Source organism: Triturus cristatus, chromosome 3_1 (assembly GCF_964204655.1).
Source record: "Triturus cristatus chromosome 3_1, aTriCri1.1, whole genome shotgun sequence".
In the NCBI taxonomy this organism is placed as follows: domain Eukaryota; kingdom Metazoa; phylum Chordata; class Amphibia; order Caudata; family Salamandridae; genus Triturus; species Triturus cristatus.
In genome coordinates this window covers 850,871,807-850,896,549 of record NC_140583.1, presented here as the reverse complement: position 1 = coordinate 850,896,549, position 24,743 = coordinate 850,871,807, and the positions used below count along the sequence as shown (strand labels likewise).

At 44.8% G+C, this 24,743-nt stretch overlaps 1 protein-coding gene across 2 annotated transcripts in view; it reads right to left on the bottom strand.

Moving 5' to 3' along the window:
- The window catches only part of OLA1 (Obg like ATPase 1), a 606,204-nt gene that overhangs the window by 286,662 nt on the left and 294,799 nt on the right, over positions 1-24,743 (bottom strand). The window lies entirely within an intron of this gene.

The following is a 24,743-nucleotide window of genomic DNA, read 5'->3' as shown; positions in this document are numbered from 1 at the left end:
GGGACACAATCCATGCAGGAAGTGCAGTAACCAATTGTTTCTATGACGTTTTGAATGCAAACGCCGCCCCAGGAGCACGCACAAAAACTCATAAGGCATAAAACTTTACATCATAAAATTCAGGTTGTTGCGCGTATTCATACTAAAAAGTGGAAAAGAATCAACACATTATTGCCACAGTATGGGCTACACAATCTGTGGTTTCTAACTTAGCCCCAAACATGTATTTGGCCGTGTTTATAGACTGCTTGTGCAAAGGCATTTAACTCTTCAGCAAGAGTGGGCAAGATCTAATTTACCCTGTCCCACTGGGAATGGGTGTATCTTCCCAACAGGCATACCACATTCACTCATCATAATGTCAAACTGCCTATTCCCAATCGCATCAATGCTCTGTATCAGATGGAGCAGAAGGAAATATACTGGGGGTGCTCTTTGCTGGCCAAAGCCTGCACTACAAGACTTTCCGGTATTGGGTGCTGGGTTAAGAAGGCTTGGTTATCTGGGGCAGGTTTTTGATGCGTAAACATGCAGCAACTAACCAACAGGGCCAAGCAGGGCTTAAACACAGTCTGTCAGGGCTTCACTAAAGGGTAATAAACAGGGCCGGACTGGGAACCCGAAGCAGCCCTGGCAAATTTGGTCAGACTAGTCCCCATATGATGCATAGTGAGTGCAGTGAGTGAGCCTGACCACTACAAGGAGGGTTTGGTGGTGCTCTCCTCCCAAGAAACGTTGGGCAAAAATGGTGCATTCTGCAACACAGTTTTGTATTATATATTCAATTGCATTACCATTTAAAGCATAGTAAATGATGACCTTATAGTGCACCAGGATACAACAAACTTTACTGGAGCCTTTCAATGATTCCCTCACTATTGCCCTCCAACAGTGTCTCTCGTCTCTCCATAGCCTGTCTCACATGTATTTAATTTGTTTTACAGCGCCTCTCATACCAGTGTAGGGGGTTGGAGCACTTTATATCACGCACAAATACAGAGAAAATGAATAATACGTGTGTACATCAGTGTATAGAACATTTTACAAAGAAAAAGGGAAATACAAGGTGTAGGATACACATCATCCATACTGGTAGGCATTTTTTAAGAGTGCTTGATGTGGAGAAGCACAAACCCAGGATTCAGAACGTACCAGTAGTTAAGGTTGCCTTTACCAATAAGAATGTATTTCTAGCCAAACAAACGCTTTTTAGCAACATTAGGAGAATTACAAATTTTACTTTCTAACCTGTATTATGTAGTTTACAGGTAGCTCTTTGATCACACTTCATAGCTCACTGTTCTAGATTATAATTGTAAATTATGAACAGCACAGTAGCTAAAGGGTCTCTGTGGCAAAAGCAGTAACCCACTAATCTATGCACATAAAATACTGTTCTATGATCTGCATGGTATACGTCCTTTGCAGCAGGCATATTAACCCTCTGTGTTACCTGTCAAAACTGCCACTAGACAAAACTCGGATCTCTCTCCTGCAGGTACATTAATCACCAGAGTTATCTTGCCACTTTAGTTGTTGCCTGAAAACTACTGGATGTACAAGGAACTCTTCATCAGGTGCTTTTAAAACTGCTGCACTGCTAAAAACACAGTCCCCCGTAACAAAACCAGCCCCCACCCTTCCAGCCTTCCAAGAAGGAAATGCCAGATGCCCAGCCAGGCGAGTCCAGCTTTGATAGTAAAGACTCTTACTCTGTAGGGCTAGGCTGCAATATTTCAGAAAGCAGATTAGGACTGGTTTCCACTTACTGATGGCAGCTGCAGTTTTAACACTTCCGCCGCCATACGTACCACCATAGCAAAGGAAGCACTTTCTTACTTAGGAAGGAGGGAGATGGAAGGCCTAAAGCGGATTCCAATTCTGTCTCCGGCAAGGAATCAGGACCACTAGCATTTTGTAGGTGCAAGTATATTTCATCATCGGTATAGTGAGTGGACAACAAATAACCTGCCCTTGCCTCCTCATCATCATCTCAATCATTTAGAACGTCCTGAAGGTCCTGTATACAATGCAAATCAAATCCAAAATTATTGGCGCTGAAACAAACGAGCTGCTTGAAAGTCTTCTAACACAACCTGCAGTGGTTTAGTAATTTCATAACAAGACACTGACCATTGATCTAGCCAAACTTGGCTCCAGATCGGAAATCTGCATCTGAGATGGATCCAGAACTGGAGCCTCTGGAGCCAGGAGTGGCACTTAGCCGGCCTGAACTGGTGTGGCCTATGGCAGGGTGGAAGAAGTGGGGCCAGGCAGAGGCCTAACGAGGTCAGTTGGTGACAGGGAAGGTCCCACCAACAGAAGTCCAATATGGGGCCCCAGAGGATCCATAGGACCCAAAGGCACTCAAAAGAGACCCAGAATCTGCCAGAACAGCTGGGGCATTGCCTACTTAAACACCTGTATCTGCTGTGGAGTTGAGGATGGCACGTGGCATATAAGATGCAAAAGCTGCAACTGATGAATGGGATCAGAATTGAATAAATGGCGTGGAATCAGGACTTTGGAGTGCCAACTGCACAATCTTTCCCTCAGGTGGAAAAGACTGGGGGAGGATTCCTATCTGAACTTCTTGTGTTTAGGTGGAGATTTGTCCATGAACTGTCCTAGACATACCAGAGGATGAAGACTTGCATTGAGATTGGGTCTTATAGCAAGAACAGGCCTGCATTTTAGAGCATGACTGGCCTCGGGTTTTTGTGTTTGCTAACGTGCAGCTTTACCTCTCACTCCCTGACGGCCATCAGGTAGCATATGTCATATGACTTCAAATAATACTTGGACCTGAGACACCAGAGATAGACATCACATGGGTCTGTAATCAACACCTGCTTCCTGCGGGTGCAGCACAGCTTGAAACCTATAGTGTTCAGGGAAGACATCCCTATGCATACTGTCGCAGAGTAGTATTTCGGAGTTGGCAGGCACAAACAACTTTAGAAGCAGAGCTCTCATCTACCTCAAAGGGTACAAAAAGAAGGGAACGGAAGTCAGCACGCAAGGGTGGCGCCTATATGTAAGCCCACGCGATCACTTCTGGAGGCAGAAAGGAGCAGCTGCAGATTCCAACTGCATATCCTCTTGTTGCACATGAGGAATTGCTGGAAATAGTTTCTTGATCCACGCTCACACCTGGGGAAATTTTAAGAACCTGCAGTTAGAAATATTCAAAAAAATAAAACTCAAACAGCAAGAAGCTGTTGCAACTGGCTGCTTCTTTCTATGTTCATATGTAACACAGGTGAGGCTTAGTAGATGGCTGAAAACCGTCCTTTTCAATTAGAAAAATACCACACATAGGAAATGTACTGTCCACACAAGAACTGAGCCACACGCTTGGCACAGCAGCCCTCGCTGGTGCCTTCTACACAAGATACACACAACAATAAACAAGCCACGCATGCTGAATCCTTCTATCGGCAGATATGCATAGTGCAGCATTTCCTAACATGCACAACATCAGAGCTGCGTAAATGGAGAGCATGTAATGCCTATGTTGACGCCATAATGCAAGCGGAGGGCCCCTCCTTCGATTCCCCAGTGACTAGCCTACAGCACCGTCTGCACAGCACTCGCCACACTGCCTTAAATTCAATTCGACAGCAGTCGTGGTTACTTCCAGCTTCTACTTCAAGGCGCACAGGTGTTGTCAAGGCGCTAAAATGTGTGATTAATGCATTTTACTGCAGTGATGCGGACCCCCACACTAAAATGCATTAGTCTAACGCCTGATGCTTGGCACTTGGCAGGGCTGGTACCATAAACATGCACACACACTAAGAGTTACAGAATAGTAGGCAAGTAACAAAGTTGAACATGCGTTGTAACGTACAGAAGTATGCTAACTGAAATAAGCAATCACGTGTATCAAGACATACCCCGAAAAAGCTGCCCCCGATTGTGTCACATTTTAAATAACAGGGGGCAAACCAACGATCAGTATGTATGAGAATGGTTGTAATGAAATTAATAATGACTATTTATGTCACTCACAGTAACACATGAATTATTTCTGGCACTTAACAACAATGCTAGCCAACTTGAAACTTCATGGTATTAATGCAGCCACTTTTCAATGATAAGGTACCCCCTGTACGTACTTCTAGGTCTGGGAGAAGGGGAAAGCCAACAATAAAATACAACAGAATACTCCCACAGGACATATAATGATTTCATTGCGGCTATCACAAGCTCTAGTGGACTTCCAATTCGGAGTGGATCAAAGCCTACTACAAGATTTCATTTAAATATTTTATTCAAAACTTATTTTTCTTTTAGTCAAATATTTTTACTCTATAGTGCACTTTTTTTGATATGCAACATAATAAAGCATCATTTTTGTAGATAAAGTGAAAAAGCAATATTTTTACATATGTACAGTTAAAACATGACAGACACATGAACAGCACATATCATAGTTCGAATTGCAATACACATGAATACACTTTCAATGATATGGTGATTGCCTTTCTTATCCCCATCAAGAGAAAGAAGAATTTGTAATGAAAAATCTAATCATGCCGCACCTCTCACTACATTCTACCTTCACTCAAACCAAACATACATGCACACATTCAACCTATCATTCACCACCAAGCTTAAAAAGACGTGCTGGTACACTGCATGGTAGAGATCCTATTTATCCATCCATGGTGTGGCCGTCAGCCGGGAGTACATCTAGCCAACGTACGTTTTGGTGGATTCAAATAGTTAATATCCACCTTTCTCAGGGCCATCCACTTTCTATTCTTAATCTCAATAGTAGAGGTGCGATGGGAAAATCCTGATTGAGTAATCAGGAAATTTTCTTTTCCTGCAATCTGCTGTTCTCTTGCAAGCCAGCAATGGAATCCTAGTTTAGATACTTCTTACTGTGGGGTTCAAGCGTCGGATTTTTTAAATGGAGATCTTTTGAGATGGTATCTTCCAATGTATTATAGATTAGATCTTTGGAGCAGGCTCATAGTTCAATCAGTCAGGCTGCATTTATTTGTATTTGACATAGAAGTCCTTCTGTGCCGGATCTTTTAGTTCTGCTTATCCAAAGAGCCACTATCTGAAGAAAGTAAGTGGACTGTGCTCTGTAAGAATTTAAACGTACGCCAAGAAGGTGACAAGCACCACTCATTTACCCAATGAGCTATCATACTAGAATTTAAACCCATGGCCTGAGGGTTACATGCAGTGTTGTGCAGAAGGCATGCTCTCAATGCAATTAACAGTGAACTAAAAAGTCCCGTAAATAGCAATACCCTACAAATGTTTGTGTCTGCACATATATATGTCTTAAGATACTTTAAAACCTATTTCTGACCAGATTACTGGACTTGTGAGCCTCCATTTCTACTCTGCTTTGTACTTCTACCAGCAGCAACCATTTTTGGGAAGTTGCAGCACTAGCCAACCAGCTACGCATCCGCAAAAGTGACACACCAAAGGAAACCCTGCCTGCTCCCATCACCAAGGGACGATTTCAGTTGCATGACTTACCGTGTGATAATTGTTTATGGGTGTCAAGAATTCCTGTCATACGAGGGGAGGAAAACGGTAACCAGCGAAAACGGACTACATCTCCCAGGATGCTTAGCGGTTGAGAGGTTATGTAAACAGGAGAGCTGTTACATAACTCAAGGGAAACACGCCCTTATGTAAACAGGAGAGCTGTTACATAACTCAAGGGAAACACGCCCTTATGTAAACAGGAGAGCTGTTACATAACTCAAGGGAAACACGCCCTTATGTAAACAGGAGAGCTGTTACATAACTCAAGGAAAACACGCCCTATAAAGGGAGGAACCGGGAGGAACAAGGCTGTCGGATATTGTGTTTACACCGACGTACCTGCTTCGTGAAGAGCAGTGTTCCGGAGTGGTGCTCCAGTAGGCAAGAACGGAGGTAGGTCGAGTCGTTACTCCCTGGGCCGTGTCTTGCCCCATCGTCACCTGTGAAGGACCCGGAAGCTCTACCGGTCAACCATTGAGCTTCGCTTTTTGACTCGGCTGAGTCCAAGCGCAGTGGCGCTTTTGCTGGTTGGAGTCGTAACTCCCAGCCCGCCCAGAGACACAGGGACTGCCAGCTGTAACGCACACCAGGAGGTGTTTGCCGCGTTACAGACTCGGAAGTCCACAGGATCGATCGAACGGCTGCTCTCAGTTCAGTCTTCTTGCTTGTGATTGGGGTATCGGTGACGCATCACCAGGAGGTGACTCCGCGTCCCGGTGCAGTCTGAGGAAGAGGTTGAGCGGCTGCTCCCTTCAGGTAGAGACCCCGGCTGGGTGTTTCCCTGACTCCTCGATTCTCCCCAACACTCTTCGTGCCCCTCACAGCCTACCGATTGGCATTGTCGGCCATTTCATTTCTGCCCTCTGTTGGCATACGCCGGGATCGGCGTATATGCAGAGGACGGTTAGGACCATCCGTGCTGTGGGCTGGTAACGTACTTAGCCTGGAGGATTCCAGTGACTATAACTTTTGTTTGTTCTTTGTATTTTATTTGCCTTCATTAAAAGAACTAACCCTTCACAAGTGGTTGCGTCCTCATTGTCGTGTCTGTTAAACGATCCTGAGACGTTCAGGGCGTTACAAAATATCCGACCTTAATAACACTAACTGTCTCCCGGTCGATAACAGACATGGCAACACTTGATGATGTGCTGGCTGCTTTAGCGGCCATGCAAGTTGAAGTGGCTGCCTCTAGGCAAGAAACAGCCGATGTAAAAGCCAGACTGGATGCTATCCAATTGGACCCGCTCACGCCCAGCACCTCCCTCACGAACCAGACCCCTGCGGTAGTAGTGGAAATGCCGGTAGCCATCCCCTTGGCAACACCAGAGAGGTACAGTGGGGATCCTAACACAGTGCACGTATTCCTCACACAAGTGGCGCTACATTTATCGTGCAAACCAAAGGCGTTCCCCACGAGTCAGGCTCGTGTGGCTTTCCTTATATCCTATTTGGCTGGAAACGCGGCACAATGGGCCGTACCTCTGGTGAGCAGGGACGACCCCCTCTTATGTGATTGGGGTGCTTTTCGCGAGGAATTCCTGAAGGTATTCGACAGAAGGGCTGACTCGTACACGGCGGACCGTGAAATGCTTGAGTTGAGACAGGGATCCAACGACCTGGTGCAGTATCTCAACGCGTTCCGAAGGCTGGTTGCGGAAACCAAGTGGCCTGTTGCTAAACAGACGGCGCTCTTCCATCAAGGGCTGTGCGATGAGCTCAAGGACGCCGTGGCTCATATTGACCCTCAACCCAAGACATGTGAGGGCCTTATCAACCTGGTATTACGGCTGGAACATAGGCTAAGTGAAAGAAAGGGGGATCATGGGAGAAAAGGAAAATCCCTTCCATCCTATGTGACGGTGGGAAGTCCTGAAACTTCCACCGCATCCAAGGGAGAACCCATGGACATCGGCGCAATACGAGCGAGCCTCACAGCCACGGAGAAAGAGTCACGCCGTAAACAAGGATTGTGCCTATATTGTGGCAAAAAAGGCCACTACGTACGTGAATACCCTGCCAAACCGAAGACGTCACGTTATCGGGCCAACCGGTCGGTAACAGCCGTGGTGGACATACCGGCGGAAAACTAGAGGACTCCAAGACCAGAGAAGGGGCATCTCGGAGTCACTCATCCATCCCTTCACTTTCCAACTCGGTCACTAAGGGACAACGACACCTGTTTATCACGGTGCACGTGGGAGTGCATGACCAGTGGATACCCGTTGTGGCCATGGTGGATTCAGGGGCCACTGGCATGTTTATGGACCACAACGAGGCATGCAGGCTAGGGCTAGTGCTTCTTCCCAAAGCAGTACCCGAAGACGTCTATGCGGTAGACGGAAGGCGATTGGTGACGGGGCCCATCGGACAGCACACGGGGGTCCTTCCGATGAGATATGGGAGGAACCATTTGGAACAAATCGATTTTAACATCATCCGAGCGCCCCAATATGGCGTCATATTGGGATTGCCGTGGCTACAGAAACACAACCCCTTTGTGGATTGGCCAACACATCGCATCGAAATGACGTCACCGTATTGCATCCTGCATTGTGGAATAAGAACGGAATCCCTTGACGCAGATGAGAGCGGGAGTCAGACGGTGGCTACAGCGGCAGAAAAAGATGTGGCTCTCCCCCAGGCTTATCACAGTTTTGAGGATGTATTTGATGAGGTGAAGGCGGAAGTGCTACCACCACATAGACAGTTTGACTGCCAGATCGACCTGGTGCCAGGGGCCAGCGTTCCCAGCGGCAGGCTGTATGCCCTGACGGAGCCTGAAAACGTGCATCTCCGGGGGTACCTGGATAAACTCCTCAAGCTAGGATTCATCCGCCCGTCCAAGTCTCCGGCCGCCTCGCCACTCTTCTTCATCCCGAAGGCTAATGGGGAGCTGAGAGCCTGTGTGGACTTTAGGGCATTGAATGCGATAACCATAAAAAATCGGTACCCCTTGCCTCTCATCAGTGTACTTCTGGAACAGGTCAAGAAAGCTCGTATCTACACCAAGTTGGATTTGAAAGGGGCATACCATCTGGTGCGCATGAGGGACGGAGACGAGTGGAAGACCGCCTTTAAGACCAGGTTCGGCCTTTTTGAGTACCTCGTCATGCCGTTCGGTCTGTGCAACGCCCCGGCAGCCTTTCAGTACTTTTTGAATGAGGTATTCAGAGAGGAGTTGGATATCTACGTGGTCGTATATATCGACGACATCCTCATCTATTCGTCCAGTGTGGAGGAGCACGTACACCACGTCAAAGCTGTGCTCCAAAAGCTGAGGGAAAACATGCTGTTTTGTAAACTCAGCAAGTGTGACTTCCACGTCACATCCGTGGAATTCCTCGGAGTGATGCTGAGTCCAGAGGGACAGGAGATGGCAGAACGAAAGATCAAGGTGGTGAAAGAATGGCCGGTGCCCCAAAGCGTGAAGGACGTCCAAAGTTTCATTGGCTTCGCCAACTTTTACAGGCGGTTTATAGATGGATTTTCAGGAGTGGTGGCCCCAATCACACAGCTACTGAGGAAGTCCAAGGAGTTTGTCTGGTCCCCTGAAGCGAACAAAGCCTTTGAGGCCCTGAAAAGCGCCTTTGGTAAGGCGCCGGTGTTGGCTAACCCCGATCCGGATCTCCCCTACGTGGTGGAAGCGGACGCGTCGGATGTGGCGCTGGGGGCTATCTTGTCCCAACGCAACCACGACACAGGGGTGCTTCATCCCGTTGCGTACATGTCCCGCAAACTCAACGACGCCGAACGCAACTACCATATTGCGGAGAAGGAGCTTCTCGCAATCAAGGACGCCTTCACCGAATGGAGGCATTGGTTGATGGGGGCAAGACATGTGGTATCGGTGTACACGGACCATCGGAACCTACAGTTCATGACGGCCACTAGACACCTTTCTCCCAGGCAGCTGCGGTGGATGATCTTCTTTGCGGGGTTCAACTTCCGCATCACATATCGGCCGGGGACGGAAAACCGGAAGGCGGACGCCCTGTCCCATCAATCTGCAGTTAAGGAACCATTGCCTGCGACCGAGCGTTCCATCATTTCCCCGAGGATGGTATTGGGGGTTATCCAACCGGATACTTTCCTGAGGGGTATAAAGAGAGGGATCAGGTCATTCGCATGGCGGAGGTGGCTCCTCAGTCACAGAGAATGGCAGCTGAAGGACGGGATACCCCTGAAGGGCAGGTGCCTATTGATACCCACGCCTAGGCTAAGGAAACAAGCATTCATCTGGTGCCATGACTCTCCATGCGCAGGTCATTTGGGCTTTGAAAAAACGGTGGCTAGCATGGGACGGCATTTCTGGTGGCCAACCATGAGAGTGGATGTCAGGAGGTGGGGACAGGAGTGTCCTACGTGTGCTACCATGAAGGCCGACCATGGCCGAACCCAAGGGCTCTTACATCCACTTCCGACCCCGGATAGACCATGGGATAGCATATCACTGGACTTCGTGGTGGGCCTACCGGTAGACCAGGGGATGACGGCAATACTGGTGGTGGTGGATTACTTGACTAAAATGGGGCACTTCATCCCCTGCAAGAGAGTCCCTACGGCCGGGGAATTGGCGTCACTACTCCTAAAGAATGTGGTACGACTGCATGGATTACCTGGGGTGATCGTGTCGGACCGGGGGTCGCAGTTTACTGCGCAATTCTGGAAGACTTGGTGCACTGCGCTGCATGTTAAGACCGCCCTGTCCACCAGCTACCACCCTCAAACGGACGGCCAAACCGAGCGCCTGAACCAAACGCTCAAACAGTATCTGCGATGTTTTGTGGACCAGGGCAGGGAAGAATGGGTCGACTTGCTATGGGTTGCAGAGATAGCCTATAACAACGCCACTCACAGCTCCACACAGTCATCTCCGTTCTATAGCAACTATGGCCAACATCCCAGGTTCTTGCCATTTCTACATCCGTTCAGAGAGGACAGGATTCCCGCCACAGCGGACAGGGTGGCACACATAAAAGACACGTTGATGCGCTCAAGGGCTGTCCTAATAGAGGCCAAGAGAAGATACAAGGCTGCGGCAGATAGGAAGAGAAGGCCCGGGCCACTGTACCGCACTGGAGACTACGTCTGGATATCCACAAGAAACATGAGGTTTCGAAAGAACAGTGTGTTCCATCCCAAGTACATGGGCCCCTATCGAATTACCAAGTGTATGGGTCCCGTAAACGTGAAGGTGTGCTTGCCCCAGTCATTGCGGATACACCCTGTCTTTCATGTATCATTGCTCAAACCAGCACCCTCCAAGCCATCTGGGACACCTAGGCCGGTATGCGTGGAGTCGGAGGTGGAGTATGAAGTGTCGGGCATACGGGCGTCCAAATGGCGCAGGGGGAAGCTGTGGTACCTGGTTGCGATGAAAGGCTATGGCCCGGAGGAGCATTCATGGGAACCGGCTGAAGGGGTTCATGCTCCGCGCTTGGTCTCCTTGTTCCATCGGCGTTTTCCTGCCAGCGCTGGACCCGTGGGGAGCCGCTGAGAGGGAGGATGTACTGTCAAGAATTCCTGTCATACGAGGGGAGGAAAACGGTAACCAGCGAAAACGGACTACATCTCCCAGGATGCTTAGCGGTTGAGAGGTTATGTAAACAGGAGAGCTGTTACATAACTCAAGGGAAACACGCCCTTATGTAAACAGGAGAGCTGTTACATAACTCAAGGGAAACACGCCCTTATGTAAACAGGAGAGCTGTTACATAACTCAAGGGAAACACGCCCTTATGTAAACAGGAGAGCTGTTACATAACTCAAGGGAAACACGCCCTTATGTAAACAGGAGAGCTGTTACATAACTCAAGGAAAACACGCCCTATAAAGGGAGGAACCGGGAGGTACAAGGCTGTCGGATATTGTGTTTACACCGACGTACCTGCTTCGTGAAGAGCAGTGTTCCGGAGTGGTGCTCCAGTAGGCAAGAACGGAGGTAGGTCGAGTCGTTACTCCCTGGGCCGTGTCTTGCCCCATCGTCACCTGTGAAGGACCCGGAAGCTCTACCGGTCAACCATTGAGCTTCGCTTTTTGACTCGGCTGAGTCCAAGCGCAGTGGCGCTTTTGCTGGTTGGAGTCGTAACTCCCAGCCCGACCAGAGACACAGGGACTGCCAGCTGTAACGCACACCAGGAGGTGTTTGCCGCGTTACAGACTCGGAAGTCCACAGGATCGATCGAACGGCTGCTCTCAGTTCAGTCTTCTTGCTTGTGATTGGGGTATCGGTGACGCATCACCAGGAGGTGACTCCGCGTCCCGGTGCAGTCTGAGGAAGAGGTTGAGCGGCTGCTCCCTTCAGGTAGAGACCCCGGCTGGGTGTTTCCCTGACTCCTCGATTCTCCCCAACACTCTTCGTGCCCCTCACAGCCTACCGATTGGCATTGTCGGCCATTTCATTTCTGCCATCTGTTGGCATACGCCGGGATCGGCGTATATGCAGAGGACGGTTAGGACCATCCGTGCTGTGGGCTGGTAACGTACTTAGCCTGGAGGATTCCAGTGACTATAACTTTTGTTTGTTCTTTGTATTTTATTTGCCTTCATTAAAAGAACTAACCCTTCACAAGTGGTTGCGTCCTCATTGTCGTGTCTGTTAAACGATCCTGAGACGTTCAGGGCGTTACAATGGGCCCCTAGGCCGTACAAGAGCTTGTTTGTTGAACCTTTACTTTTACTTCTGTTGTTTGGATCTTTTTATGTGTTTGAACCCGAATGCACACAATCTATATGTGAAAAGTACTTGTTCCTTTGTTTTCCTGAATTTTGTTGGTTTTTAAAGTCAAACTGCACAATGCCACATTGGTAAACACCAGGTCAGCAGTTGAAAACCGTCTAGAAATTATTAAAGATCTTGTGGTAGGTTTAAATTTGGATACTGCTTATTTAGCCAAAATTTGCTCACTGACAATATGCCCGATAGTGTTAAAATTACCACACCTAATTGCTCTTTACATGTTGAACTGTGTGGATAAGAAAGATGCAGTTCTTGCCTTTCCCCTTAAAAGTCATTTGAAATGTGAGAGACTGGACTGTTGCAGTCTCTTCGCTACAACACTGGGTTGCTTCAGGTGATTTTAACTAACTTTGAAAAGCAAGTTGCCCTACTCTCCTTGAAAAAGAAAGATCTTTGGTCTTCATTTGGCCTTTTGTGTTTCTTCCGTCTTCCTTTGTACGGCTGGGTTACTCGTTAGATATTATTTGTAGTAAATCACCACTTTGTCTTTCATACTATTCTGTTAAATTTCCATGGACCGACCACTTCGGTGTCCCTTTCTCCTGTAATGCTCAGGAGGCGTATAGGTTACCTCTACCCTTATTCCACTATTGTAACGGGAAGAAGTTACAAAATAAGTTCTTAGCTAAGACCCTCTCAAATTAGTCTGCACCGAGAGACCTGGACACTGAGACCTTGGTGGACACATACTATTCCAGCATGCTTCGATAGCTTGATTACCTATCGCCCTTAAAGAACACCGTGAGTAAGCACTTAGGACCATCATGTGGTTGGTTTTCTAAAGAACTGGGTTCCCTTAAAAACTCCTTGCAGTCAGTTGAGCAGCTTTGCTGAAAAGATTACAATCCCACCTTGAAATCCAAATGTACTAAGCTGAACCTTGTCTATAAAGTGGACATTAAAAAGACTAAGGCTGCTTTTTACTCCTCAAAAATCTTTAAGGCTCCGAACATGTCCTCTGCTATCTTTTCGGTTATAAACTAATGGAGAAATGGCCTGATGCCATCATTTCAGGGGCAAGATGTAACGCAATTGCGGATTTCCTTGTTTACAAAATATCAGCAATTTCAGCATCTCAGTTTCAGAACTGTTCAGGTCCAACTGGGCTACTCAGTCCTTCTCCCCTTCCTGTAACCCCGTGAGACTGCTAAACGCACAGACACCACTTGAGGCAAAAAGTCATCAGTCTATTGTGAAAAGTACTAAACCTCATGGTTCACCTACCGACCACCGCCTGGCTAAGATCCATAAGGATCGGTTATTGCCTTAATACTCTCTACCTCTAGCAATCCTCAACGCATTCTCATCTGAAGGTACTGTTCCCAGGAGGCTAAAAGAAGTGCTTGTCACTGCTATTGGCAAGAATACGTCTTTGGATCCCGATACATTTCCTAACTATAGGCCCATTTTCCAGCTTCCTTATATGGCCAAGCTGCTAGAGAGTGCGGTTTCCCAACAGCTCCAGGGAGTTAAACTGCAACCTCTGCTCTCCACGTGGAGCAACTAGGCTTTTTCTCTGCTTTCAGTACTGAGTTGTCTATGTGTGACAGTTCTAGATGAACTGTGTTGTTGTGCAGACTGTAATGTGCCAGCCACTCCTTATCTGGTTTGATTTCTCAACAGCCTCCGATACAGTGTATCATCACATTCTTCTCCAGAGGCTGTCAAAAATAGGGAAAAGTGGCTGAGCACTCTCCTGGTTCTCCAGATTTCTCTTTGATAGGTCCTTTTAGGCCTTGATTCATCCTTTGACATCCACTGTCGGATCCCTAGACTGTGAAAGTCTTGAAGGTTACATCCCGTCTCCACTTTTATTATGTACATGGTTCCTTTTGCTCATCTGATTCAAGCCAGTCTGTTTAACTGTTTCTTTATGCAGATGATACACAAATTATGTTAACTATTGCTCTGAACTTCATGAATTTCTGGCCAAATTAGGGCTTTGGATGAGCGTTAAACCATCACAAGTTGAATGGTGCGAAGACTCAGATTCTTAGTCCTGTAAAATCTTTTCAAGTGTGGGACTATCCCTTCTGGTCATTCCCACTCTTTCCCAAGCCCTCTCTTACTATCTGTATGAAGAACATAGGCATTAAAATGTACTCATCTTTGTCACTGATGGCCCTGATCAACTCGGTTGTCAAGTCTTATTGTTTGTATTTTGTACTTTGAAACACATTCTATATCAGTTTACTTTCTCTCACAAGATATATATTGTAAATGCCTTCAGCTCAGCCCACCTGGATTACTGTAATTCTATCTACCATGGCCTACCTGATTCACAAACTACAAGTACTTCAGAATCAGGCACCCAGACTAGTGCTGAAAATCAGGTTAAAGAATCACAACTTTGGCCCAACTTCACTGACTTTTTGAGACGTTGTGCATCCCATTTAAATGTATGCGTCTCTTAAGTAAGGCCAGTTACAGTCCTACTCACTCTCCTCTCAGTTCTTGCTTCAGCGTGTATTAGCCTTCATGCTCCCTGAGATCAAAACACAATCTCCTCTCATCGGTTCTCAGATTTTGGTGTCAAACCTCTGGCAGTCGAGCTTTTCACATACTTGCTGCTACAAAGTGGAATTCCCTGCCAATCTCTACATCTTAGGCAGATGACTGATCTATGCAAATTTAGGAAGGCCTTAAAAATGTGTCTATTTAGGCAGAAGAATTAAACTTTTTGGGGAATGCTGAACCCATTTTGTGGTGCTCTCTCTAATTTGGTTTGAGTTTTTTCCAGCCAGTGCCATGATACCACTGTTGAGGTGAAAGTCAATGCCTAAACACATGCACTGCTTCTGAAAAATGTGTCTGCAAAGGCATTTGTCAAATTTCCATAAGTATTGCTTCAAACCATACATTTTACTTAAAGTTGCTGCCCTAGTAGCAGATGACTGAAGTGCCTAACTACATTGTGAACGAAAATGCCTATGAACTCAGTGGGGCAGAGAGAAGAGGTAGGGTGACAAAGTCTCATGCGAGGAAAATACTAAAAAAATAGAGAGTAGTCTAGGGGTTCATGGTGGATGTTTTAAGGACACACAAAGATGGGACTGAAGGATTCCTTTGCGCTCAGCTTCGTGCTGCAGCAGAAGTGATCTCAGACTACATTAGGATCATCAGCATGGGTCTGGGGGCCAGCTCTGGCATGCTTTACTGCTGGTTGATCAGATCAAGTAAGTCAGCACAGGGTACTTTAGTGGTTATATGGTTGGTCAGTTGGGGAGACGAGAGTCTGTGATGGCTAGCTAATTGCCTAGGAAAGCATGTTGAGGTGTAGCAAAGCTTAGATAAGGGTCTTTCTGGGCTGTTTAAGCGTCTGTTAGGTCCCATAAAGGCTAACAAAAAGAGGCTGAGGTTGTCTGTGGGTGGGCTGAGTCTCAGAAGAAATTATATTATAGACTGATCAGTAGAAGAGTTGGTCTGAGCACGGGCAAAGTGAGTGTGGGCCTCAATTGAGTGATACCGGGCAAGAAGATCGAAGTTCCAACTGCTTCTAATTGTCAACTGCTGTTGGGCTGTGTAACAGTCTCAGGAATGGCAGAGGGTCCATGATTGCAGCTGAGGAATATCTTCAGAAAGACTGAGGAACACTTTAGGGTTGGCTGAGGTCTAGCTTAGCATTTTTTCTAGTTTGCTGTGCGTCTTTGGGGGCTGTAATGGGTTTTCCATGAGGACTTGATAAGGATCTTTCGAGGGTTGGCTAAGGTGAGGGCGTGATAAGGACCCCTGAGAGCCAGCAGATCATCTGTGATGGCAAACTGGGACTCATCTTACCAGAAGGTTGAGGATTGTCAATGGCGAGCTGAAGGTCTCTAGCGGCCAGCAGCAGTAGTTTAATACAATGGTTGGTCTCTGAGAGAGGGATAAAAGATTCCATTAGATGGCCTCTGGCCCAACTTTTGGAGTAGACAATGCCACCACAGTTACTCCTGCATACACTGTTGAGGGCAGAGGGACTCCAGAAAAAGTCCTTGGTATCATCCATCCTTGGCACACAGTCAGGGGAAGAAGGGCCTGGTAGACTGACTGTCCCTCTCCCATGACTGAATATACAGCTGGTGTCTGGAAAGTTGTAGGCCCTTCCCCCACACTTTACCTTCTGCTGACTGTGCTTCACCTGTTTTGTGAGTGATATACGCTTGCTCCTTTGCTGCCTGTGCTGCAACTATTTTGTGGGTGTCCCAGCAGTATCTGTTCTATCCGGGAGGGAAAGCTTACTCTGCTGCTTCTCAAGTTGTCCCTGCTCAGTGTGCATGAAGGAAGTTTGCTTTCATGCCTGTTGTATAATAGTTAGACTCATTTTTAATGTTTTGATTGTGGAAGTCTCTACCATTGAATATCATATGTGTTCTCTTATTTTTGACTCTAGCATTTCAATACTATCCAGACGTTATCCAGCAAGTTAGGTCAGGACCTAACTTCATGACCTTGGTACTTGGTGGGTGGCACACTATTTTTAGCCCTTATATGTTTTAGTAATTCACTGAATACCATCTGCAAAAGCATATTGGTTCATTGCACTTTGAATATTTAACTACTTCTTACCTGTTTTTATTTAACTGTAATGGTTTCTATTAACTAAACAAAGTCCCAAATTCTAGCAAACTCTTACCACCCTATGAGCATAGCATTCAACATTCACCACTGCACATTTCTGGAGGCAAAAACCCTTTAAGTGGGTTGCTGCTAGGCACAGCATATGCATTTCTCTCTACTGCAAAATTGAGATGACGAGAGAACTGGTTTACTAACTATGCAGCCAGAGAAAATATGTGCCGGAATAAAGTCTTCCAAACCAGGCCCTTTTAGAAAGAAGAGGGCAATGACTCACAACTATGGATATGAAAAGGCAAATATGAGTGTTTTTGCTTTCTGGTTTCAAAATCGAGATTCAAAAATAAATACAACAATGCATTGATCCTTCAAGAGGGTAAAGCCTTGAAAATGAATAATGCATCTATCAGCTCCGACAACCACCTAGAATAAGGCTTTGGGAGCATCCCTCAATTTGATACCATGAGGGATCCGATCTCATAACATCCTATGAAAGCCCACCCGTAACCATACTCTCCCAAGTACTTTTTAAATCAGTCATAGCAGATTCAGTTCAGCACTTTCTATCCAGTGAGCACGCTCATCAATGCTTAATAACCCATTAATAAGTACAACTCTTTAAATAAATCCAATCCAAACATTGCACGCTAGGTTGTGTTTTTTCATGAATAATGTTTTAGTTAGCAGCTGGTATTGAACCAAACTTCAATTAGCATTTCATTGTCTGATGCCCACTAAGAAATCCGGGATTCCTGAAGGGTTGTATGGTAAGGCAAAATCCCTAAAGTTCCATAAGTGCTAAATCCAGGGAAGGATCCAGTGGTGGAATTTCCTTAACCAATGTGTAAATATGGTGAAGATAATGCTACCAGTGGATTCTCGTTTACCTAGCACTTACAGCAGAAAGGTTTTGTTATACCAACCAACTCTAATTCAGGCAGCAATTGTCTCTTTAAATAAAAGATAGGTTCAAGAATTGGAGTGCTACACAATACCACACGCCCTGGGACTATTTTTCTCCTGAGGGACTATTTTTTTCCTGAGAGACTATTAATCTCCTGATTAAAAATACCTCTGAACCCTGTCAGCTCCTCAATCTGGCAAATATATAAAATTAACTGCAGTCAGTTGTGCCCCAGAATGCCAGGAGTGTTCTGTACACACCACGGTCTAGGATTCTATTGACGAGTTAACTTAAGAAGCTTGTAACCCGTCCAGCAAAGAATGGGGAAGAACCTTTCAGATTCAAAGCAGAACTCCCTCCACTCGGCCCCTCCAACTTGGAGCTAGCTTCTTGAAGGATCGAAAACTCTCCTACTCAAAAAGGTGAGGTTTGACTCCTTAATCCCAATAGCTGACCAGCTCACAAGCCACTTCCTTCGCCCATCAGCCTTGTTCTCCAACACTGGTTTTATGTGATTTCATAGAAAACCAGTTAAATGGAATACCATTACAGAGAAACCATTTCACCTAAACGGTTTAATGGGAATTCGCAGGATGAATGGCATTTACTATTTCATAGAAACCAATTTATAGAATGTTTTTAGCAAAAATGGCTTTTGTATGCTTATGTTTTAAGCTGTACATGCAATGGTTGAATGTCTTACTTTCAGAAACATTTTTGTAGGTGTTATTTATTTTAGTGCTTAATTTTAAGGGGACATTATTTTTGATTTATATTGCATTGTAAAACAATTACTTCAGATGCTTTAATTCTTTGTCCCATCACCTCTCTTTAACACCATCCATCTCTTACCCCCTCACTTCACTTTAACTTTATTTAAGACACTCAAGTCCATTAAAGTTCCAAGTGCAAGATACGAAGAATTGCGATCACAACATTATACCTTTAAGATTCAACAAGCTAATGTCAGACTTGTAGCATTTACATTGCAACAAAAGCTAGTAACAGGCTATATATATATATATATATATATTCACTGAAAAAACCATAGGTTTCACACAAGTTATAGTTAGCTGTACATTTCACTCGTAAAAAAACAATGAAATTCCACGTTATAGTTAGTGCAGGCAACTATAACTCACGCGACCGCAATCCTCTGCTGATGCTAATACTGTATTTAGACACCTATTTGCCCATGTCTTCTTCCATTAAATTTTAGCTATACATATATTACAATATTTTTTTTTCATAAAGACACATATGTCATTAGCAGAGGATTGCGGTCGCGTGAGTTATAGTTGCCTGCACTAACTATAACGTGGAATTTCATTGGTTTTTTACGAGTGAAATGTACAGCTAACTATAACTTGTGTGAAACCTATGGTTTTTTCAGTGAATTTGCAAGGTTTTTTAAATGCTAATTCCTAACTATAACGTGTGTGAAACCTATGGTTTTTTCAGTGAATTTGTACGTTTTTTTAAATGCTAAGTTACTTTACGCCGTTCGTGCCGTGCGCGCCCACTTCACGCAGTTAGTGCCATGCACGCACGGTGGGCACGCGGTGCGCTATGCGCACCGCGTGCCCACGTTAGGCTAGATGGGCCATGTACGCACGATGCCCTTCGCACACCGTCCGCACACGGAGGACATATTATGCGCATCGTTCTGAAAGGTTTTCTATTAAATGTTCTCTGAAAATAGGGATATGCTATGCACAAAAGGTGCCCTGCGGGCACCTTTTGCACACGGGGGTGGGAGAGTATGTATTTTGTTTTTTTGTTAATTATTTTATACCGTACGCGTACGGTAAGCGTATTCGCCGTTTTTTCGAAAAAATTTATTTTTTATTTTTGGGCCGTGGATGGCCTTCTGGCACACCATAACCAAGGCAAGGTGGTTAGGAGCTGTCTAGCCTGCCCCCTTTTTATGATATCCAACTTTGTTTTTCCTCCACCCCTCCGAGTGCGAGAGAGAAAATGGCGGCCGACACTTCCGGGTTTCGACCGATTCAAATGTTTACTAAGATCTAACAGCCAATCAGAATCGCGCTCGCGCACGGCACCGTACGCGTACGGTAAGCTTACGGTGCGCGCTCGGAGCGCGCTTACAGATATATATATATTGATTTAAATGCTATTTTCTCTGGAACTACTGAACAGATTTAAACCAGACCTACAAAAGGCACTTCCTTGACCTGAGGACTACCTCTCTTGAGGAAATATGGATTTTGTGATCAGTTATGTCCCCTATCATAGACCCCAACGACTCCATGTGCATGCTATAAGTACATGTATGTTCCCTCCTGCTCCAGTTTTGAAGACGCAAATATATGTGCGTCCACCGTCAACATGTCCTCTTTCAGATCCACCATGAATGGGTCAGATATTCCTTTCCTAAGTATGAAAGGCCACCGACTTTATGTGGTTCACGTTCCACATTTTACAGATTCAGGCGAGTAGGCCCGAATTCTGTCATCAAGTCTTTTCCTGCCTTCTGCCTCTGAAAGCTCCAGTCTGAGCCTGCATCTGTGACCATGAACTTTGTCCTACTCCCTGCGCGGCTAACGGTGCCTGATCCAGCCCGTCGCCTGCCAAAAACTGTATTTCACCTTCAAGATTATCTCCTCCGCTCCTCATCCGATGCATTCCTGTCTAGTAGTTAGGTAAACATTCTTCCAGCTACCGTGCAAAGGGCCAGGCCTCGCTGCCCTCATGCAAGTAATTCATAGACCCGTTACCATGGAATATTCCTACCCCCTCGCATCTAGTGTAGACACTTAGACGCTTGTACACGCACTAACAGTCAGTATAGAATAAGATTCTATCCTAAGAGACCTCTCTTTTTGGATAACACAGTTCTTTAAACATAGGATATTAGATATGATTTGGGATTAGGTTGACATAACCCCAGACTTCTGTCTCCACATATAGAGCTAAATGTCAAGTCCCCTTCACCCTCTAGTTGCACGTCAATCACACGTCATGCGGCTGCGCGCGCATCTCTGCCAAATATTTCTGCTGACATTGCAGGATTCTCTTATGGATCCACCTACTTGTGACATCATGTATAATGACGTTTTCTAGTTACGCCTATTCTAGTTACGCATGCATATTTTATTTTGTCTTATCAGTTGTTACGCCTACTGCATCTGTTTCACTGTAATGCCTTTTCTATAAAAATGATTACTTGTCAATAATGTATTGCCCTTCCTTCCTGAACTTTCGTGGTGATGGAATAGAATGCCTACAATTCGAATTGTATTCCTTTGTATAGGAATAAAGCCTTTTTAAAACCTCTAATACCACGGATTCTGCCTCTCATTTTACTGAGTTGTTCTTAATAGACTTTACCGCATAAAAAATAGTACCGGTAACGAAATATTTACCACACTCTGCCAAATTACAAGTAATTCTGTTCAGCCGTTCGGGCTGTAGCTGTGTCTAAAGGTCCTATGGATAAATGCATGGGGAAAACGCGTTTTGGGACCCCCCTTTTTTCTCAGCCCCCGCTTGACGAATCCCCCCGAGACTTTCAGGGTAGGAGCGGAGCATAGCGCCCCATTAGTTTTGAAAATTTCGCGAGGATTCGTCGACCGGCGCCTAAGTTATTCCAAATAGAATGTTGCGGATTTCCGATGGAAACAGGGTCCTAACTATAACTACCTACTGGCGACCGCCAGTAGGTTATATATATATATATATATATATATATATATATATATATATATATTTTCACTGAAAAAACCATAGGTTTCACACACGTTATAGTTACGAATTAGCATTTAAAAAACCTTGCAAATTCACTTAAAAAACCATAGGTTTCACACATGTTATAGTTAGCTGGACATTTCACTCGTAAAAAAACAATGAAATTCCCCCGTTATAGTTAGTGCAGGCAACTATAACTCACGCGACCGCAATCCTCTGCTGATGACGTCAGATATTACATCACTGTATTTAGACACTTATTTACCCATGTCTTCTTCCATTAATCTTTAGCTATACATATATTACAAATATTTATTTTTCATAAAGACATATGTCATCAGTGATGTAATATTGATATGCTTTTAAATGCTATTTTCTCAGGAAATAGTGAACAGATTTACACCAGACCTGCAAAATGCACTTCCTTGACCTTATGGCTACCCCTCTGCCAAATTTCACGTAATTCTGTTCAGCCGTTCGGGCTGTAGCTGCGACTAAAGGTCCTATGGAAAAATGCATGGGGAAAACGCGTTTTGGGACCCCCCCTTTTTCTCGGCCCCCGCTTGACGAATCACACCGAGACTTTCAGGGTAGGAGCTGAGCGGAGCGCCCCATTAGTTTTGAAAATTTCGCGAGGATTCGTCAACCGGCACTATAAACTGGCGACCGTGTATATATATGTATATGTGTGTGTATATATATATATATATATATATATATATGTATATGTGTGTGTATATATATATATATATATATATATATATATATATAATTTTTTTTTTACATCAAAGATTTTGACAGGCTCAAAGAATTTGGATGTCCTAAGACTGACTGATCTGTTTACAATATTTAGTTTGTTGACAATTTACAAATATTTAGAGCTTCTTGAGTGAAGATTGATGGCCTAGCATTGACACATCTACATAGTTAGCATACAAGTATACCCGAAGGTTCGAGTTGTAGTGCACACATTTTGCCTGTGTTAGATACAATAAATATTTGAATACCAATTGATCGCTGAAGGTACTGTGCAGATAATGTCAAACTGAATATCAGAATTGGGAGGCTAGGTAATGGTTGTTGCAGATCAGAGTCATTAACTTATGTCAACCCATATTAAATTATCTGCGATTGCCAGCAGCCTCCCTTTTATTCCCGCAAAAAAAGATTTTGAGTTCTTGCTATACAATGGGCGAGGAAGTAACCTAACAGTGTCTATTCAGCTCTCTAGAAGGCACAATCACAATTTGCTGCCAACGCTATTTAGAGGATCAGAAATTGAGAAACCAAGCAATGGAGAGTTTTTAACAGTTATCTTCCTTTAAGCCATCATACAGTTTATATTGGTGTTTTGAGTATGAAGGCTGATCAGTTAGTATGACCCCTGTGATATCCATGTAGAGTTGGCAGTCCACTGCTGGCTGCAAAGCCCCGTTCTTTAGTATCTGGGCAGTTTATAGTAAGGCAGCCGCACTCAAGGGGGCCTGGAACCATGGCTGATGTCCTGAATGTTTTATCCGCTCTGTTCAGGAGCTTTATGAGGCTAGCAATCGCTTGAGGATGAGCTTCATTCAAGAGAAATTTAACAGATGCAAATATTGTCCTTGATCAAGTGAGCTAGTGATTCCTGGAGTAGGCCGCATAAGCGGCACATATTGATGTTGGGTTGACTCATCCAGGGAGCTGGAAGATAAAATGATGAGTAACACATCCAAAGTTGGCAGAACTTCACTTTATAATACACTGAGAATGTTTCAGTGCTGTATTTTTGGACCCCACTATTAGCGTAGCTCTTGATGACCAATACCATGTTCTTTCTTTTCCTAAAAAATTGACAGAGGGTTATGAAGAATTCTGTATGGATCTCTTTGTTTAGGGCTGCTTTGAACTTCTGATGTAGCAGATTTAAATTCCACAGAGCTGCTGCTCCTTTCAACTCTAAGGCCTCCTTAAGAGCATTTGACCAAACTGACAGGGGCCTGAGGCTATTTGCATGTGAAACTTCGAGCCAAATGAGAATTTTCTAAGAACCGTTTTTGGCGACCCGTGCTGAGTGTATATATTTCAGAAAAGTGGCTCACTGCAGTAGTAGCTTAAATTCCATCCTGTTCTGAGATGGTGAGGAGTTGTGCTGGAGTTTGAACAGTGACCTGAAGACAGTGCTCTGGGTATTGAGTTTAGGCTGGTTTATACTTTTGAATATAGTTTGATAGAGAAAATAGCAGTGAGACAGATTTTGGTTTTAATGAGTTAAGATGTGTTAAGTGCCCTCCCGTATAGTCCATACAGCACCCCAAGTATTTGTACTTGTTTGAGACAGTCAGACGATGTTTTTTTAGAATCCAGAACGTTTTTTCATTCACTCATACTTGATCCCCTGGTCTAACCCCATACCCAGCCTAAATGCAACCCATTTCTGACCCTGTGAGTTTTCTGCCCATAAACTCAATTCATCCTTAACCTTCAAAACAACTCACAACCAGTAACTTCCATCCGTTCCTGAACCCTATGAACCCTTCATCAGCCATACACTGCACCCATCCCCGACCCCAAAACAACTCTCATCACCCCTCACCTGCATCCATCATTGAACCCAAAAACCCATTTCTATCCTTCAACTCCATAATATATCCTTCAGCCCTAAAAAACTATCACCCATAAACTTAAGTCACTCACTACCTCTAATCTCCACGCAATTTTAAAGTAATTTTGAATTTTTCCCATAAATTACCTTTCCTTTTTTTTCGATTTGTTTGTATTTTTTCTAAATTGTCTTTCCGTGAAATTGGTTTTCTGTGATTTAGTTTCTTCCAATCTTGTTTCTCTGTTTTCGTTTTTCTATTATTTCACATACATCAGTTAACACCTTGTAGGCAGTGGAAAGGGCAATGAAGCAGGCAAAAACTGGACAGAATGCTATGTGAAAATAAGCTAAAACAAATGGAGAATGTAATTACTATGTATTATTAATAAAAGTAGAATAGATATTGCGTATGCCATGGGCTCAGTGTCAACCTACTGAAAAGGGGCCAGTGACGCGGTAACACAGAAACGGGGAAATAATATATTGATATTGGTACAATACTAACACAATTATTTTATGACTGAAATTGTTTACCTAGAGATAAAAATATGGCTTTGTTTTCTGCAACTGTGGCTCGCATAATTAAAACTCTAGAAGGAAACGCAGCATTTGGAAGTTCTTCCTACCACTAATAAAGGTTACCATGGAAAACGGGGTCTAGAGAGAAGCAAGGCTTGACGAATCTAGCAGACCTCTTCGCTGCTTCAATCTACTTTATCACTGTG